We start from the raw sequence: 15,378 nt of genomic DNA, 5'->3' as shown, positions 1-15,378 counted from the left end.
TGCACACAAAATTTCATGAGAATCCGTCGAGCCGTTGCGGAGGAGTTTAACCACAAACACCGCGACACGAGAATTTTATATATTAGATTTAATGTACGAATTGGAAACGAATTAGATTGGTATCATAAAAACATTTTATTTTTTCCTCTTAAATCTTACAACAGTTATATTTCTTTTAAATAAAGAGGTTTACTATAAAATTTTATATCTAGGGTACTTCAGTTACTTTTACAGTGCCATTAAAAAATCAACTCTGTATAAACAATCATTAATTTGAACAAAGGGCCGTTCATTTGTTTTCGACTAAGCTTATTACAATTCTGTTTATTAATACTTGTAGCGTATTAAACTTTATTGTTCCTATCATAAAAGATAATGCTCTGAACATTTATAAATTTTATTACCTTTGAAATAATACAATGATGCTTTAGCTATCTTATCTGTGTTGTAGTAGCTTATTGAAAGGCCATCTTGAAAATCATTAAAATTTGTTAAACTGTTTTAATTCTTATATATGTTACTAGCTGCCCCCGCGAACTTCGTTTCTCCATAATGCCTAGCCTATCTTTTTAGTACATACCAACATGGAACATTTTGCTATGCTACCCCAGATACTATTCGGTATTCCGGAATGAAAACTTTTTAGTATTTTCTATGATTTTTCTCTGTATAAACCTGAGAGTTCAAGTTATAGTTCTTAACTAACAAATAAAAAATAAGGGTTTATCGTAGAGGGTAGATGAAAATTAAGGGTTGTATGTATTTTTGTATGCCGTATCATAAAAAAATAAAAACAAAAAAAAAATTGTCTAAAAAATATATTTTTTTTAGGGGTGGACACCCCTTATCACTTATGAAAAAGAGTTAAAAGAGTAGCTAGATAGTAGTTGATGCTCTGACTTACTGAATATGCATTAAAAAAATCATAAAAATTTTGTTTCGGAGGAGTATGCGAACGAACATTGTGACACGAATTTTATTTATATGTTATTTAAAAATATACTTGGAAAAGATTGATGTACTATAGCAAAAATTTTATAGTAAGAAAATAATTTTTAATTATAAAATTTATCATACCTATAGTTAAAATTTGGCCTATGTAGTATGTATGCTGTAAATAAATTAAATAAAAAAAACCTTCTATGCATTATCACGTATAAATGTTTCTTTTATTTTTAATTTCAAAATTTCTTATCATAAAATTAAAATACTAAACAATTCTGATTCCAATACAATTAGGCCAAGGGTAAAGAAAAACTGAATCAGTCTACTTAAGAGCCTTGCTCTCTTTAAAACTTTTTAACTTCCTTTCGTCTCTTTCTATAAAATTTAGTTCACGTTGTGATGAAAAGAGACAGAAAATCACTTCACAGCATTACGAAGTATTAATTAATGTTAATAATTGTAACACTTTTCATTGCTTTAAACTCGTTCTCTTTTTGTGTTTTCTTTACTTTTGTATCCTGTGTTTTCACACCACTCTTGGTTTAAATACAGCATGTTTTTTCTGCTACTCGGTACTTTAACGCATCTTGTTTTTTAGCAGTTAATTTTTGTATCAATATTTATTAGATAAATTCTATAATTTTCTGTACCAATCCAGGTACCATACATGTACAAAGGAACCTAACAATAGTACATGGTAGCAGATACAAATTGCCTCTTTCAATATTCTAGTGCCAATGATTTGGTACATCCGCTCGCGTGGAAATTGAAAAACGGCTGAAAAGTGGAAAACCCACAAGTATTTCCGTTTTTTTTATTCATTCGAATGTCGGCGCGAAACGTTTGTGGAACAGTTTTATTGGAATACCTTTTTACGACTACCATTTGACAATTTTTGCCGAAATGCGTTTTCAGTGTTTTCGTTTTGACTGTACGCTGGATACTATAGATTTTATGTTTTAGACAATAAACGTTTATCCATACAGTACAAATGGATAGCAGTGTTGGCCTAGTGGCTGCAGCGTGAGAATCTCATCCCTGAGGTCGTAGGTTCGATACCCGGATGTACCTTTGACTTTCTTTGAAACCTTAAACCCAAAAAGTACAAAAAAACAGATACAGAAATCTGAGGCCCAGACCTAAAACTGAGCCACCAATTTATTTATATTCTGATACATAGATTTTTTATAAAATTACTTAAGCAGGGTAATCTGTATATTGTAATTATTACTAAAGATAATGGAATGCCGACATTTTCATATGCAGCTAAAACGAGATGGGTTTTATAGTACCTAATAAGTCTTCCATTATTAAGTAATGGATAAAATACTTCAAACTACACTCGTAATTGGTTAATAAATAATATTTTTTATCCTTTGTTATAACAAGGTTTATACGGATAAGGAAGTGAAACGTTCCTAAAAGGTTGATAAGGCGGTAACTTCGTTTCTCCAAAAGGATAACTGGTGTAATGTGCTCAAAGTCAACGATAAATAAAGCTATTTATATTGTTTTATTTTTTTAAATAGAACAAGGGGCAAACAGGCTCAAGGCTCACCTGCCTTGTGATTCTGTAACTCACTTTTCGAACTTCACTTTCACTTTTCAACTCGAAACAAACTACAAGCTTCCTCCTTATCAAAATGCCAAATCGTAAAATGACTGCTTCAGGACTAATTTGAGCACGACCGCCGCTGCGAGAGTGAGAGTTCGAAAAGTGAGTTACAGAATCGCAAGGCTGATGTTAAATGATATCGCAGCCCATAGACACAATGCCAGAGTGCTCGCAAGTTCACCGCCGGCGTTTTAAGAATTGGTACGCTATTTCTTAAAGCAGCCTGTCGTTACATGATTGTAGTTGGTTTAAAACCTATTACAACCTGGCTTGTGAGAAATGATACATGACAGGGATTGATAGAAGTCTGGAAATAGGTCAACATTAAGTTCCCAACATTTTGAATTTGTTCAATTAGGATCTAATATAATATAATTGTAATAGTTTTTTTAGACAAGACTCGCAGATGGTAGATTTTTTCCTACTTACTTGATATTCTGGACAACTCACACAATATCTTTATAAATTGTAGCCTATGTGCTATTCTGATATATAAGCTATATAATTGTTAAGTTTCATTAAAATCCAATCAGTAGTTTTTACGTGAAAGAGTAACAAACATCCATCCATACTTACAAACGACCGCGTTTATGATATAGGCAGAATTCATCTCGCAATTTGTACTTGTTCATCTTTGAAAAGCTAAGTACAATTTGTTTTGGAATCAATGACTCATGCCTAATTTTTTGTTTTTTTTTAGTCTAGTTTGTGTCAACAACAATACAAATTGCGTGGTAAGTCTGCAGAACTGTACAAATTAATATAAGTAATATTACATTTGCCACTGCGGTCGCAAATAAATCCTTTACAATTATACGGGGTGCCGGGTATCCAATGCCCACTACTTAATTATGCTTTAATTAATTCCTCGTGTGAGGCCCATTTCATAATTAATTAATTATGCATAAAGTCCATTTAATGTTATTTTAAGCTTTTTCGTATATTGTTTGGTGCTCGCCCGTAATCGCGCCTGTTACATGCATGTTGCGGTTTCTATTCCAGAACGAAAAACAAGAAGATGCAAAAGCCTTTAGTACTATATCAATTAAAATATTATTTATTCCTATAAGTAACAGAATGTATCTAAGCAAAACTAGAATGTGTCTGATAACTTAGTTCACGGTTCACTTAGCTCCCGGGGCCTCCGCATCTTAGCCTTCTGGATAACTCCCGGGGCCTCCGCAACTTAGCCTTCTGGATAGCTCCCGGGGCCTCCGACTCATAGCCTTCTGGATAGCTCCCGGGGCCTCCGCATCTTAGCCTTCTGGATAGCTCCCGGGGCCTCCGCCTCATAGCCTTCTGGATAGCTCCCGGGGCCTCCGCCTCATAGCCTTCTGGATAGCTCCCGGGGCCTCCGCATCTTAGCCTTCTGGATAGCTCCCGGGGCCTCCGCAACTGAGCCTTCTGGATAGCTCCACAAGAGGTTGCTGGGCGTCTATTCTATATTGTTCGTGTTTATCTAGGACTTAAACCAGTACCACGATCTGCAGTCGAACATTAAAATGACTAATGTAATAATAATATTACATTTTATTTGCCTCTGCCTCTGGGCAAGGTCGAGGGGAAAAGACGTGCTGGCAGAAGGAGGAAGTCGTGGCTCCGCAATATTAGAGAATGGACGGGAGTGGCCAGCGTAGAACAGCTGATGCGCTTGGCGAAAAATAAGAATGAGTATGACGAGCTGACCGCCAACCTCCAGTAGTGGAGAGGCACTTCAAGAAGAAGAAGATTTGCCTCTACACAATATTGCATTTCACGGGTTTGAATGCTGCAGGTATTGGCCATCTTTGGAGGCTTGTCCCTATATTAAGAAAAGAATATGATGGTAACTGACTACTAAATTCTATTACTAAAGTAATAAATAAAATAATTCCTAATTTAGGCTGAAAATGGTAATGAACAAAAAATACTGGTATTATTGTGAAAAAGCGTGGGTTGCTCGATAGACGAAAAATATGGCACAGAGTTACTTTTTAGTTTGATGTGCTTTAAAAGCGTGTTTTTTAGTTTCTTTAACTATTATTTTTTTTTAGTTATTCTATTTTATTTTTTTCATTTTTTTTTTCGGATTATTGCATTGTCATCGATCTTTGACAGGTGCGCAAAGTTTGAATTAAATATGTCCGTTAAAAGTGGGTCAAAATCGAGTCCGAAGGAGTCGGTTACATACATACATACAGGTGAAGCTAATATAAAGCGTGTAATAAATAGCATGAGTGGCTGTGTGTGTGAATGAAACGTAAAAGAATTTAATTTAAAGTTTTAAATAAAATGTGCCAGTTTGTTGCATTATCTTATATTGATAAATCATCGATTATATTATTAACTTTAATTTGAAGACGTAATAATAATTTCATTACCTGGGATGGTATAATTGCATATTCATAACGCTAATATACAGTTTAACATGTAATCACGAAAGGGTTAAATAGTATTTAGATTAGGTTAAAATGGACCCTTAGATAATATTATTATCATATCAAACGAGCATGCTAATTAATATCTTTATCGCTTAAAGACTGTTTTATATTATTGGTTGTAAATGTAAAAGATGGTTATATCATCTGACTATATGAGGAAAAGAGTAGAAAAATCAGTTACAGGCGTAAACTAATAGTAGTTTTTTTGTAGTAGCTTTTTAAATTTGCGTAAATAGCCTAGTGGCTCTCAGTAACTCTCAATCCTGAGAGAGTATTGAATATAGGTTATAAAAAAAAGGGTGCGTGTACTGATGTACGCGCGTAAGAAGTTATACTTCTTTGGCATTATTAAAAATAGTTTTTGATTGCATGCAAATAATTAATTACAATTAAATAATCAAAGACTGGAAAAGAAGTCATTATAGTCAATAAAGTTCAGTTTACATTTGAAAAATTAAATAAATAAATATTTATTATTATTCTCTTACATTAAGTGTAACATAAATTCTATTATTATTCGAATGTTGTTTTTAAATTATGTCCAATGCCGTAGCATCTTCCGTGGGCAACTTCATTCTGTTAATTTTGTGTCGCGCGCATCGTAATATTTCACTCTCATCAATCATTCATAACGCGCCTAAAGAAGTAAACTTCAAAAACATATTATCACGAAACAAATCCAGAAATCTGAAGGTACAGTGGCCTTATCTGAAATTCACAGAAGACCAATGTTTTTTTTCTTTAGTAGAAGAAAACCATTTATTGACCACACATAATAACAAAGTAATACATTTGGAATATAGAAATCGGACATAAACTTACTAAAGCAACAATGCATGGTACATATGTAATATTATTAAAACAAGACGTGAAAAGAAAACCTATATTTTAATTTATGACTGGTTTCAACAAATTGATGAACGTACTTTTACATTTGCGATTACATTACCTATTCACTAGTTTAGGATTTAAATTCGTATTAAAATGGTAACTTGTACTATTAATATTCACTCACTGAAAGGGTGAATAAAACGTCTAAAATGTTGACAAGGAAACGACGGAAAACTAATTTTCTCGGAATCCCGGTGGTCTCGAAAAAATGTTTTGTGCGGAAGTAGATGGCTCAAACATAATTCCACTATTGTTCCTCACGATGTTTTTAAGAAACAAATTTGTTTATTACTCACCAGAGTGATGTTATGAGTACGATATGTTCTGTGAAATGTTTTTAATTTTGTATCACATTTAGATTCAAGTAAATTGTCATATATTCATCTTAATATATATAAATTACGCGTGACGTTGTTTGTCTGCTATAGACTCCTAAACTACTTAACCGATTTCTATCAAATTTGCACAACGTGTGCAGTTTGATCTAACTTAAAAGATAGGATAGCTAACATCTTAATTTATACCCGCAATATTATTTTATTACAAACTAGCGGACCCGACAGACGTTGTCCTGTCTTAACTATGAATATTGATTTCAAATTGGTATAATTAATTAAAAAATATTTCAGAAACAAAGTGTTTATTATTCTAATGCTTTATGTTATACAACATTCTGTGTTTGTTTTTCTGGCTCGCATATTATTATATTATCAATATAATTACTCCGATCGAAGCATTTATTTTAAACGATATTAATTTTTCTTACATCCTCTTTGAGGATATTTGCAGCACGCATTCTGTCAATGTTATGTCAAACGCAATAAGGTTACATCAAAAAGTTCGAATTGTATGGTGGTTAAGAATTCTTAAATTTTCTAATTTTCCGCGCATTTTTCTTTTATAAGAACCTTCTCCTGACAATTACAAACACAACAAAAAAAGAATCAGACAAATCGGTCAAGCCGTTTTCATGTTATGTCGTGACAACGGAAAACGGGTTTCATTTTTATATATATAGATTATTTGTTTATTATTTGACAATCACAATTCTAACAGATGGCGCTGTGTTAAAAGTACCAACGCTTCAAATAAGCTACAATTTATTGGTATAACCACCAAAAAAGCATGGTGGTCCCCATGACTGGTGATCTCCTACCGTTTCCCTTGAATAGTTTACTACTTAGTAATATGTATAACAAAAACCTTATCCACAGCCACGCTTGGCCGAGTCTGCTAGTATAGAATAAAACTTCTTTTGCACATATAAATAATTACACCATAGTCTAAATTTTGACTGCTTTTCACGAATGGCAGATTAAGTTAACTATATAACTATTTGATGCTAGCTGCCCCCGTGAACTTCGTTTCGATTTGTTTTTGTTACATATGCCTATCTTTTAAGTAGCTATATACCAACATATGGAACATACTATGTCACCCCATTGAGACTGTTCGCTTTTGCGGAATAAAAAATTAAGTACTAAATAAGACTAAATTTTCCAATTTTTCTCTCTATTAAAACCTCAGTTCAAGAAATAAAAATCTTGAATTGGTCCAGCGAATTCTGCGCTTAGGAACATATTTTGCGATTCATTTTTATTTATATAGATTAGATTCGATTGAAATGTTGCCTTAATATTATTCATATAGCCATCTATTACCGCAAAGTTGTTACTTGCAATATAATTATCCTTTATAAAAAACTACTAATTGTGTCTTCTTAGTTTTCAGTTACCTATTTAGAACCTCCTCTTGGGTAGGTAGAGCTGGGTGGGTAGAGCTATAGATTTGTATTCCAATAATATAATTTAAAGTAATCAACCATCGCGAACTAATAATGAAGTTAATATTATATAAATCACCCAATATATTATTTATATACAATCAAGTTTATAAAATGAAATAAATGGTTAAATTGGGTAATATCCAAAGCTATTCAAACCACATTCCAGAAGCTTAAATATTGATGTTCAGATAAGTATTTCCGGAAAGGGAAAACTACTTAATCCCGGCTGAGCAAGTAATCCCATATGCGGGTATCAGCGGGCCTATTTTAATATTATTCCTACCTTTTTATTGGCTGAAACTATTTAAGTGAAAAGTAAAATGTATATGGGTTTAACGCATTTTTGCGCGTTTCAATGAAGATGAATTAGCTGCGTTCCAGTATGAAATATTGTTTTTTAAGAAATCGAAAACTTGTGCTGATTTTTTTTGTAAAAAAAGTTCTCCTACAGGTAGCCTATCAGACACGCGATCAGGCAGATCTGTGGCCGAGAAACTCACTCTCTCCCTGCCCTGCGTACTATGGAACTACCTCCAGCTCCTCACTTGGGCGGTTTTCGCCTCCTTCTCTCTCTCTAGCTTATATGTTCTTCTCCACGATCTTCTATTGTCTCTTGGTCTGACACATTAGAATCTTCTCTTCGTCGCTGCATCCTTTCTGAGTCTCCCGAGATCGTCGGACATCTTCTATATTTTAACTCTTTTCTTTATCTTTTATTTTCGAAATACTTCTGGAGTCTACGCTATCTTAGGAATCTGGGCTGGTGACCTGTGACCATCAAACAACTATTTGTGCTGTCCCGATGCTTCCTAGACTTTGCAAGACGTATATTATTGTATAAAAACATAAGGTTAGATTCCCTATCCTTGACATATAAACCCTTATTCAAATATGTATGAAAGAGGCTGCAAAAAGGTGGGTAATGTGGAGACATCTGATAGTAAGGAAGGTTTCAATTGGATCGCTTAGCACGCAAATTGCGACCCATCTCATGCTGATTTATCATTCCGACTCCGTTCGCATTATTTATTTTGTTTCAAGTACGAATTTAACTGTCCACAACACAAATTCAATAGAAAAGGGTTTTATAATTACGAAACAAGTATAAAACGATTTTATTTAATGAAAGATTTGAATTTGAACCGACACAGTGATAATATTCGAATTGTAAATGATAATTTACTCTTAACAGTTAAAGAAATTAATATGTCGTAGATAGAATCACAGCGTGTTAATATATCATTGATTTTTTTTTCAATGTTTTGTATACAATAGCGCTAATGCCTAATATTATTCACCAGTGATACTATCTATCTTTGGATGGTGAGCACGGGGAACCGGTCGTACAGGAACTTTAGAGGAGAGGCCTTTGTCCAGCAGTGGACGTAAATGGATGAAAGGAACGCCTAATTGCTGGCCAACGGCTGTCTCCGTAGCCTATTCCAGGCAATAAACCCCTTTTCCAAAATAAGGTAATTGAATGCGTTAGTTATCAAAAATAGAGAAAGAAGAGAAGATAACTAGTATAGATATGATCATTTTTCTTCCGAATTATTTGGGTTTAGAAAGGAATCGTATTCACAAATACGTACTTGAATATTAAGAAAAAATAGTAATTAGCATAGGTGTCTTTTACACACAGGTTAAGCTTCGCCGCTCTTCTGATTCGCTGGATAGGAAACCCACCATCTAACCATTGATTTCCTTTAAAAGTAAAAAGGGATCAGCTTCAGAGTCGCCGAGTCACTAAACCCACAATTACTTTAATAAAATACAATTGGGCCTAAGGCTAGACACTAATAGATACTGTATTCTTCGTTATTTCTACAATAACTATATTGTCATTGGTCTCATTACACAGAGAGGACAAATGGCCCATGTTTAACCAATTAACTAGACATATGTGTATCATTTATTTTCCAGACAAATCAAACAGCGATTGATGGCGCTATTTGGATTGGGAAAAGAAAAATGACGACACATATTGAATTTTGGCATAGAATTGTTTTGATAGAAATTCGTGGAATAGTCGAGAAATCGTGTTGTATTATTCACGGACCATTATGATTATAATACTTATTTATTTCTTTACAAGAATACAGTACTAAGCCAATACGATAATGTTGAAAAAGATTATATTAAAATATATAACATTAAATAGATACACATAGAAAGTCTGTTACTGCACACCCGGGGATCGAACCTACGACCTTATGGATGGAAGTCGCACGCTAAAGGTACTAGACCATTAGCGTAGTACCTGTACTAAGTTTAAATACTAAGATAAACCTAATACTTAAAAGTACATACATTTTACGTATGGTTTCTAAGTATAATATAGTTTAAACAGATAACTGATTGTAATAATGAAACTACACCGCTTGAATAATATAAATTCGTATCAAAACGAACACAATGGACAAAATAATGAAATTTTAACCCATTTCTGAAACAGGAAAGGTACGCCCGAAGAATTTTAATATCACCGAATCTGTTTTAATTTTAACTTACTGTCCCGGTCTGATTGAAACCTGGGACCTCACCTTGTTAAATCTTTAAGTAAACCAATTAAAATTTCAACAAGCTTTGTACAAAAGAAATGCTATTGAGTTGGTAAAAGTTTCTTCCGTCAAATTGCTGAGGTAATCTTTCCTTATTTCAAAGGCTGGTTTAAAAGTTAAATTCAATTGTTTTAAGGCAGGTTAATTGTATAACGATTTTTTAAGAAGCTGTGAATGAATCCAATTATGTTTTGTTGGGGTTTATTAATTTGATGTTAAGTGTCTGTTCGTGGGTCGTCTATTCAACAAAATTTGAATAAGAAAAATATATTTATAAAAAAACAGATAATTTTTATAAAATATATTTTAAGCATGTACGCTAAGATTTTTTAAACCGAGCAAGAGATTCGAAATTGGTCAGTCTTGACATCAGATATGTTATTGAATAAACATTTCTATAATATTGGTCTAGTGGTTAGTACCCCTGACTGCGAATCCATGGGTCCCGGGTTCGATCCCCGGCTGAGACAAACATCGATGTGATGAGCATTTGGTGTTGTGCTTAGGTCTTGGGTGTTTAAATATGTATTTATATGTCTATCTATCTATAATGTGTATGTATATCTTTTGCTTAGTACCCATAACACAAGCTTCACCAGCTTAGCATGGGACTAGGTCAATTGGTGTGAATTTTCTAATCCAAAAAAGTAATAAAACGAATGAGTTGCAGGTTGAGAATAAAGAAGCTTTTATTAGTTGTACAGACTACATACTAGCACAGACTACTAATAGCACAGACTAATATCAAGTAGACTATTTTGATACAAGTAAACATATCTTAACAGCACCACTTATCAAAATAATCAAATACTAAGCAGTAATAAAACTAACAACTTTGACAATTTTAAACATTTTGAATTCCTAATAATTTTATAAAATAGTTATGTTTGGCACCACTCAAACTTTTCGTTAATATATCAGCAGGCATCTCAGATGTTGAAAGATATTCAATTTTAACAAGGCTATTAGAGACTGCTTCGCGTATGAAGTGGTAGCGAACATCTATATGTTTAGTTCGTTTGTGAAACAAAGGATTCTCTGTCAACTTCTTGGCTCCCTGGTTGTCATTGTAAATTACTACAGTATAGTTACAACCAATAATATCTGATATAAGACTTTTTAAATATATTGCCTCTTTACATGCTTCAGCAATAGCCATGTATTCGGCCTCGGTACTTGACAAAGCTACCGTTTGTTGCTTCCTACATTCATAGGATATCACACAGCCTGACAATTTAAAACAAAATCCTGTGTAGGATTTCCTATCTACAATATTCGACGCCCAATCAGCATCTACAAAACCTTCTAAATTACAGGTATCTTTAGTAAACTTCAAACCATAAGATTTAGTTTTTTGCAAATATTTTAAAATTCTTTTTACATGATGCCAATGAACTGAACTAAAACAATTATTAAACTGGCTAAGATAGCTCACACTATATGATATATCTGGACGTGTTAATACTGACAAATACATAAGATTTCCTATAAGCTGTGGATAGGGAAACTGTTTGTCAACACATTCTGCCTTTTCTAATTTCAAATTACATTCCATTGGAGTATCTTTAGTATTACAATCAGTCATATAAAACTTTTTAAGAATTTGTTTTACAAATTGTTCCTGATCAATAGATATACAGTTATTTTCACATTTCACTCTCATGCCTAAACACCTTTTAATTTGACCTAAGTCTTTAATTTTAAATTTAGACATAAGTTTTTTCTTAAGATCATTAGTCATAGTCTTACTATTAGAAAAAATAAAGAAATCATCAACAAATATTGCAATGATAATCTGCTCATTCTTACATTTTTTACTGTATAAACATGGTTCTGATACTGACTTTTTATAATCTAAATTTATCAAAAAATCGTTTATTCTAGCATTCCATGCCCTAGCAGACTGCTTCAAACCATAAACTGCCTTTTTAAGTTTAAGAACACAATTACTCGGACAATTTAAATTAGCAGGTGCTTGCATGTATACATTTTCTGTTAAAAAACCATTTAAAAATGCTGTAACTACATCAAGATGAGTGATTTCAAAATTATATTTTACACTTATTGCAAACAATAATCTAAGTGTAGAGTACCTGAGAACAGGTGAGTAGGTCTCATTAAAATCTACTCCGTGCTGTTGAGTGTAACCTTTCGCCACAAGTCTTGCTCTATACCTGACACTGTTATTGTTTTCTGGCTTTTTCTTGAACACCCATTTGCATTGTACTACTCTATCTGCCTCATCTTGACTGACAATCTCCCAGGCTTGATTATCCTCAAATGCTTGAAGTTCATCAGACATAGCCTGCTGCCACTTGTCTTTCTCTGGACCGTTGGTAGCTTCATTATAACTTATGTCTTCAGCCCAAGATTCTGATTCATCTGAAACACAAAGATTAGTAAAACCATATCTTTCAGGAGGTTTCCTGATACGCTTTCCCACCAATGGAGGCTCTTCATTTTCAGATAGATCTTCTTTTTCAGTTAATGTATGATAAAATTCTCCTTCAGTTGAAGTTTTGCTTTTTTCTGAATCATATACATAGGTAGGATCATCCTGATTTGTTAATGTATTGTCACTTTCTATCATAGAACTTTCCTCTTCTACTGATTGCTGTTCTTTTATCTGTCCTTCATTTATTTCTATCTCAGTAGTATCTTGCTCCATTATAATGACATCTCTACTGGTACATATCTTTCTAGTTTCTGGGTTGTATAATCGGTAACCTTTCACATTTTCCGAGTATCCCACTAATATGTATTTAACTGCTTTCTTGTCCCACTTAAATCTTTTATTTTTAGGAACATGCATCATTACAGGGCTCCCAAATATTCTGACATGACTGAGGTCAGGTTTATGTCCTGTCCATACTTCAATCGGTGTCTTTTGGTCCAAACCTGAAGCTGGCGATCTATTTTTCAAGTATACTGCCGTGTTAACTGCTTCTGCCCAAAAGCTTTTACCCAGCTTTGCCTCGAACAATAAACATCTTGCACGTTCAACAATTGTCCTGTTGAATCTCTCGCTGACACCATTCTGCTCTGGAGTATATGGGTTTGTCTTCTGATGGATGATTCCACTATCTTTCAGATAATTTTCCATCATATCTGAGCAAAACTCCCCTCCATTGTCAGTTCTCAATGTTTTTATTCCTGTTCCTTTTTGCTTCTCAACCATTCTTTGAAATTCCTTGAAATACTGTAGAGTCTGATTCTTCTCCTTTAGAAAATATACAAATGCCATCTTGCTAGCATCATCAACAAACAATAGAAAATATCTTGCCTGTCCAATCGATCGAACCTCCATAGGCCCACACAGATCTGAATGAACTAAATCTAGCAATTCTGTACTTCTATGGTTTCTTAATTGGAAAGGTAAACGACTCTGTTTCCCTTCACAACATACCTGGCAGTTTATTTTCTGAATATCAGCCTTCATATCAAATGATATGCCATCTACAGCACCATTTTTCATCTTCTGCAAATCATTACTGTTAATATGACCTAATCTCCTATGCCACTGTTTTGCATCTGTAGTTTGAACTGCTGCGGCCAACACTTTCTCTGACTTAACTGTATTCAACTTATACACACCATTCTTTAAATTTGCTATTCCAATAAGCTCATTCCGTTGATTATGTATATAACACACATCACTTTTGAAAATAACTTTGTTTCCTTTTGCTATTAGCTGGCTTACTGATAATAGGTTTGTGGTCAGGTTAGGTATGTACAAAATGTTGTTAACTTTAATGTCAAACTGAGAATTATTCACAAGCGTAGTTATCTGTGTATTCCCGGCACACACAACTGGCACAGTCATATTATTTGCAACAATAATTTCCTTCATATCATGTACTTTTCTCACTTCCAATAAATTTTCTCTGCATGATGTCATATGAGTACTAGCCCCTGAGTCAATATACCAATCATCCTTATTAAATTCACTATTAAAAAATGCAGCACTAAATGCGTTTACTTGCTTTTCTTTAACTTCAGGACATTGGTTTTTGAAGTGGCCAATTTTCTTGCACTTATAGCATTTTATAACCTTCTTGGTATTTGACATATGATTAGACGTTTGTTTCGCGCCTATTCTATTCAAATTTTGACCAAACTTACTTTTATGCTTAGACAATAATGCAACTTCCGAGTCATGGTCACCAACCTCAGAGCTCATATCAAGCAATTTTGTTTTGATGACATCAGAGTTTATAGCTATACCGGAATGTTCTATTGCCATGATCATAGGCGCAAACTTTTCTGGTAGCCCCGCCAACAATAATGATCCAATCCATTCCTCATTAATCTCGAATCCTGTACCTTTCAGTCTTTGTGCAGTTTCCACAATTTGACTCACATAACTTGTCATGGACTCACAATTATCAAGTCGAATGGATATTAATGTTCTTAGTAGACTGATTCTTCTGGTGAATCCGCTGTCATCAAATAATTTCCGTAGTTTCTGCCACAAATCCTTGACTTTAGTTTCATTTTTTATATGAACATACAACTTTGGATCAATCGTCATGATGAGTTTTGCTTTCGCTTTTCTGTCTTCTGCATCACTTAAATCCACAGGAATGGCATCGATGTCTATACCTTCCAAGATGAGAAAATTTCTTGCCGCGAACGCCCAGTCATCAAAGTTCTCGCGTCCCTTCAACTTCGGCACATTTATTAAATAACTGCCTGACGACGACATTATAATTTATTCTCTTACACACGATATGAATTTACTGTAATATTATTTAATTAGTTTTTCTCTGGGCCCATAACCTAATAAAACGAATGAGTTGCAGGTTGAGAATAAAGAAGCTTTTATTAGTTGTACAGACTACATACTAGCACAGACTACTAATAGCACAGACTAATATCAAGTAGACTATTTTGATACAAGTAAACATATCTTAACAAAAAGGATATATATATTTCCTAAAATATATATAAATATATATATATATAAACGTCCTTCTGCCAACGAACCAATCATCGTAGTCGCGTAGCGCGCGATAACGAACACCAAAAACTCTTAAAACTTTTTGTATGAAAAGGATAGCTCCTATCAGCCGACCCTCCGCCAGTGCAGACTGTATTTCGCAGTTTCATTGTATAAACATATGGAGAGCGGCCAGTTACATTGTATATTTTTTTGGAATA

This window comes from Pieris napi, chromosome 9 (assembly GCF_905475465.1).
Source record: "Pieris napi chromosome 9, ilPieNapi1.2, whole genome shotgun sequence".
NCBI classification, from domain to species: Eukaryota; Metazoa; Arthropoda; class Insecta; order Lepidoptera; family Pieridae; genus Pieris; species Pieris napi.
The sequence above is the reverse complement of the archived record's forward strand: the minus strand, read 5'-3'. Positions refer to the sequence as shown.